Raw genomic sequence first — 6000 nt, forward strand, 5'->3', positions numbered from 1 at the left:
GGCAACATACTTTCATGTGGCCTTGTCTGGACCTGCCCAGACCTGGCTCATGAACCTCATCCCGGGGTCAGTCTACTCCTGGGAAGAGCTCTGGGCGCGGTTCGTTGCGAACTTCGCCAGTGCTTACCAGCAGCACGGTGTGGAGGCCCACCTCCATGCGGTGAGGTAGGAGCCCGAGGAGATCTCCGGAAGTTCATCTCCCGCTTCACCAAGGTGTGAGGTACTATACCTCGTATTTCTGATGCCTCCATCATCACGGCCTTCTGACAGGGAGTACATGATGAAAAAATGTTGGAGAAGTTGGCCACACATGACGTGGAAACTATCCCCCACACTCTTCGCTCTGGCCGATAAATGCACCAGAGCTGCTGAGGGCCGGGCATGGCACTCAGCCCCGCAAACCAGAGCCGCCCAGTCGGGTGGCTTGGGTGCCGTCTCCTAGGACGGAAAGAAGAAAAAGAAGAAGGACCGCGACTACCAGAAGCCATGGTCCACCGCTCTGGTGGTCGCAGCCACGACCGGGGGCCAGGGCAACCGCAACAAACGCCCACTCCCATAGAGGGGTAACAGCGGCTCATGCCCTGTGCACCCCAACGGTCGCCACAACGCCACAGAGTGTCGCGAGATCATTGACCTTGCGAAACGTGTCAGTGAGCGGCGCGAGCAGTCTTCCAAAGATGGCTCTCCACCTCGCTGTCGACCTGGCAAAGAAAAGATGGACGATGGCGAGGTGGCCGCGGCTGAGCGGGATCTCGGGTATCAGTCGCCCGAGGGGGACCTGAAGGATGTCTTCGCCGGAGGCTCCTACTTCGGTGAAGACAACTAGGCGGACCCCAGGGGGACCCCGTGCTCCCCAGTCTACGGAGCTGAAGCATGCCTTCCTCCGAAAACCCCTCTGGATCCCCCGCGGGTCTAGGCTTCCGACAGGTACATACAAGAACAGACGCAGCCAAAGACGGGGGCTTTCGTGTCAAATGCAGATGGGGACCCAAGGTCAAGACCTAGCCTTGCGGCAAGTACCAAACTGAGAGCACCTAGAGGGGGGGGGTGAATAGGTGATCCTGTAAAACTTAAACTTATAGCCACAAAACTTCGATTAAGCGTTAGCACAGTTAATGCCAAGTGGCTAGAGAGAAGATCTTGCACAATACGATAATCACAAAGAATTCAACACAGAGAAGACATAGTGATTTATCCCGTGGTTCGGCCAAGTACAAAACTTGCCTACTCCACGTTGTGGCGTCCCAACGGACGAGAGTTGCACTCAACTCCTCTCAAGCGATCCAATGATCAACTTGAATACCACAGTGTTATGCTTTTCTTTTCTTATCCCGTTCGCGAGGAATCTCCACAACTTGGAGCCTCTCGCCCTTACACTTTTGATGTTCACAAAGAATCACGGAGTAAGGAAGGGAAGCAACACACACAAATCCACAGCAAAATGCGCACACACACGGCCAAGAATCGAGCTCAAAAGACTATCTCAAAGTTCTCACTAGAACGGAGCTCGAATCACTGAGAATGACAAACGAATGCGCAAAGACTGAGTGTGGATGATCAAGATTGCTCTAAGGTTGCTTGGTGTACTCCTCCATACGCCTAGGGGTCCCTTTTATAGCCCCAAGGCAGCTAGGAGCCGTTGAGAATAAATCTGGAAGGCCATCCTTGCTTTCTGTCGTCGGGCGCACCGGACAGTCCGGTGCACACCGGACACTGTCCGGTGCCCGATTTCCTTCCTTAAATGGCAAAGCCGACCGTTGCAGATGCGGGAGCCGTTGGCGCACCGGACAGTCCGGTGCCCCCTCCCGACCGTTGGCTCGGCCACGTGTCCCGCGCAGATCGCGCGGCCGACCGTTGGCTCACCGGACAGTCCGGTGCACACCGGACAGTCCGGTGAATTTTAGTCGTACGTCGTCGGCGAATTCCCGAGAGCGGCCACTTCGCTCGAGCCAGCCTGGCGCACCGGACACTGTCCGGTGCACCACCGGACAGTCCGGTGCCCCAGACCGAAACAGCCTCTTGGCTGTACACAGCCAACTCTTCTCTTTTCTTCTTCTTTCTGTTTCTGATACTTAGACAAGTATATTAGTACACAAAACCAATGTACTAAGACTTAGAAACATACCTTTGCTCTTGATTTGCACTTTGTCCATTCATGGGCACAGATTCTCATTTAAGCACTTGTGTTGACACTCAATCACCAAAATACTTAGAAATGGCCCAAGGGCACATTTCCCTTTCACAAACCCAGAAGGGCTCCACAACTCTCCCCCAGCTGGGAAGGACCCTTCAGGGTAACAGGAACACACCGACCCGAGGGTAACCATCTAGCTACGACTGAAGGAGTGCCTTACCCCGATGTTGAAACATCTCTGTAAGTTCTATCCATAGAGCAAGTCTGAGGGGTCGAATCTGTTTCCCTTTTTTGTAACCAGGTAATGCATACGTGTACGACAACCCGGTGGGGCCTGTCCCCATAAGCCCGGTCTATTGGTCTGCACACATGCATGACGAGTTATAAAGAAAAACTGCCCCCTCAGTTGTGCCCCTATGATAGATCCACCTCACTGCTCCACGACCATACCTTGCAGTTTTTCAGATAATACTTTTTATCTAACCCACCCGTATGGTTCCTATCTGTCCTAACGTTACGACGTCTAAATTGAGCAGCCAGGCTTGCAGTCTAGGGCCCTCAATACAAAAGTTGGGAGGTCCGACAGCCTGGGAGCCGGCCCTAAAGAACGGGACCCTGTTCCATGGGGTGGTCCGGAGCCCGTGTAGTAGCTCAGCCTGGTCCCGTACCGTGGGCCTGCATGCTCCACCACTCCGGGACGGGTACTTAGTATTTGGGGTTATAAGTCCTGCGGGTCCGACAACCTCGGGACCGGAGCTAGAGAATGGGCATTAGTCTCCTGGGGTGGTCCGAAGCCCGTGCAGCCGCTCAACCTGATCCCGTACCGTGGGCCTGCATGCTTCACCACCCTGCGACAAGTGTCCTAGTATTTAGAACCGCGACCCAAGGGGGTCCGGACACACAACTTGGATACCCAGACTAAGGGTGTGTTTGGTTTGACTTTTAGCTTTGGCTTTTGCCCCTCTAAAAGCCAAAAGCCAACCAAAGGGCTGGATCCAGGAAGCAGCTTTTTCTAAAAGCCGACTTTCTCGTAGTGCAAATCTGAAAGCACCTCTGGACCTGCTTTTAGTGGCTTTTCGGATGGAACTGTGAAAACATATATCGAAGAATTTTTAACGACTTTTAATGGTTTCCACCAAATGGTTTTTAGCTTTTTAACAGCTTACAGCCTACAGCAGCTTTTTTCACAGCTCACAGCCCACAGCAACTTTTTTCACAGCCACAGCCCAACCAAACAGACCCTAAAACCTGCGAGTCCTGAGCATGTATCAAAGGACGACTAATGTCAGACAGGGAACCCTATGAGGTGTACTACTAATGCTTCCTAGCTAAAAGTTGTGTACAGATCCAGATCCCGGCGAGGTTGCCTCCCGAGAATTGTTGACAACCCTTCCAGAAACGCTGGTATCTAACCTCAACACATCAAGCCTGCATCCCAGGCGGGGGGGGGGGGGGGGCAGATACCAAGGAGGAGTCAACAATATCGCACACAACATGAACGAGTTGAAAATAGATAAGTGCTAATACTGCTTAACAAATAGTACTCTTGAGTACCTTACAAAAAGCGAAAGTATTACATCTGTTTTCAAGTGGAGCCCTAGTTCCATCTCTACTTTGCAGGAATGAACTACCCCCACACCAGTAGGGCCACAGGATAGCTAGCTCCGAGCGGCTCGCCAGCGGAGGCAACCACATCAGCATCGACGGCGACGACCGCCTCTGCACCGACGACTCGCCAAGCAGCGGCGATCACCTCAGCATGTACATCGTTGCGAAAGGGTCCTCGCCCCCATCTTCCTACGGGGGGCGACAACGAGGCCATTAAAGCCAAAGAGTTAGAGGCTCGGCGGCAGGTGGCACTGATGGTCTCGCCAGCGGGGGCAACCACCTCTGCAACGGTGGGCGATGGTTGCCTCAGCGCGCGCGAAAAGGTCCTTGCTCTCGTCCTCACTAAGGAGTGAGGACATCCAAGAACGTAGTCGCCGCCCCCGCGACGCACGACGCCATTTGCGACCCCTCAGTATGGCCGGCGGTGCGGGAGAAGCCGTGGGTGTGGCGGACCTGCGCACGGCGCGACCGTCGCCCGTGCGGGGAACGGACAGCCACGCCCCGATCCAGCATCGAAGGCAGCGTCGGAGGCAGCGCCGAAGCCACTCAAGCCGAAGCACCGGGCACGCGGTGGCTGGCGGCACCTGCAGTCGGCCAGACCCGCATCCCAAAGTTCGCCTCTTTCGTAAAGCAGGCAAACGCCCTTCTCCCCCGGATACTGAGGGAAGAAGCGGGGCCCCAACTCGGCACGCCCTCCTCCCCAGCACAGATGATGAACATCCTTAAAGCTGAGGGCAGGAGGGAGGCCACAACCCGGCTTGCTTCTCCCCACCACAAGGCTGGTGGTCATCCCTCTAGATAACCACTGTTGGGAGATTGCAGCCAGGCTGTGTGATGAAAATCCTTGAAGCCGAGCGATGGCGGAAGAATGCCAACCCCATGGGGTTGCACTCCTCTAACAACAAGAAGAAGAAGACAAGATCGGCGGCACCACCACGAGCGCGAGCTCTTCGGTGATGAGATCGCCGGAGGAGACGACCCTGACACGGATCCCTCCAGAGAACACCGGCGCACCCCATCTAGAGGCCTGGTAGGCAGAAGGGCGCGATGGTCGCAAGAGGAGCGAGGCATGTCTAACTGTCCGAGAAATCGACCCCTTTTTAAAGGCAGATCTCCCCACTCGCGCCCCCGAAGCGTCACAGGCGAAGTCTTCCCCGACGTGCACCAAGGTTCCCACTTTATGACACGGGGGCCATGCCCCACATGTCATACAGACTGACCCGAAGAAGGAGCGTTCAACTACCCTACGGTTATGCGCCCCTCCATTTTCGGGGCAACCAGCGGTCAGGAAGGCGAACCGCCGCACAAGGGGCATGCAACCGCCCCACGGTTAAGCGCCCCTTCATCTTCGCCGTAACCAGTGGTCAAAAAGGCGAACCGCCACGCAAGAAGCGTACAACTGCCTCGCGGTTGTGCGTCCCCTCATCTTCGCTGCAACCGGCGGTCCAACACGGGGGCCCAGGCCCACATGTCATGCAACCGACGCGCCGGTTACCGGGTGCGGAAAAATTGCACCGCCGCTTGCGCCAATGCCACGTCTTCTCAGGGCCGTCGCGGAAGTCTAAAAAGATATGTTTTTCAGAACCAGTGCAGCGACTCGAGGTACCCCGCGCATGGCCCAACAGTGACATTAAGTATGAAGGTCACGGACCAGTCAGCCGTGGGAATAGGCGTGGCAGACGGCATGACCATAGGCGGGCCGGTAGTAATTACATCAACAAGCACGCAGGAGCAGCAGGCCAACCACCAATCAAACTCTGGCCCCACCTGCAGACTCACATCCTCCTATGAGGCGGGCCCGGGGGCCACTGTCAGTACCCTGAATCAGGGGTACCCTCTTTGAGAGCACCTAGAGGGGGGGTGAATAGGTGATCCTGTATACTTCAAAACTTAAGCCACAAAACTTTGATTAAGTGTTAGCACAGTTAATGCCAAGTGGCTAGAAAGAAGATCTTGCACAATATGATAACCACAAGGAGTTCAACACAGAGTAGACACAGTGATTTATCCCGTGGTTCGGCCAAGTACAAAACTTGCCTACTCCACGTTGTGGCGTCCCAACGGACGAGAGTTGCACTCAACTCCTCTCAAGTGATCCAATGATCAACTTGAATACCACAGTGTTATGCTTTTCCTTTCAATTTCCCGTTTGCGAGGAATCTCCACAACTTGGAGTCTCTCGCCCTTACACTTGAGATTCACAAAGAAATATGGAGTAAGGGAGGGAAGCAACACACACAAATCCACAGCAAAATGCG

The sequence above is a fragment of the Zea mays genome, chromosome 4 (assembly GCF_902167145.1).
Source record: "Zea mays cultivar B73 chromosome 4, Zm-B73-REFERENCE-NAM-5.0, whole genome shotgun sequence".
Classification (NCBI taxonomy): domain Eukaryota; kingdom Viridiplantae; phylum Streptophyta; class Magnoliopsida; order Poales; family Poaceae; genus Zea; species Zea mays.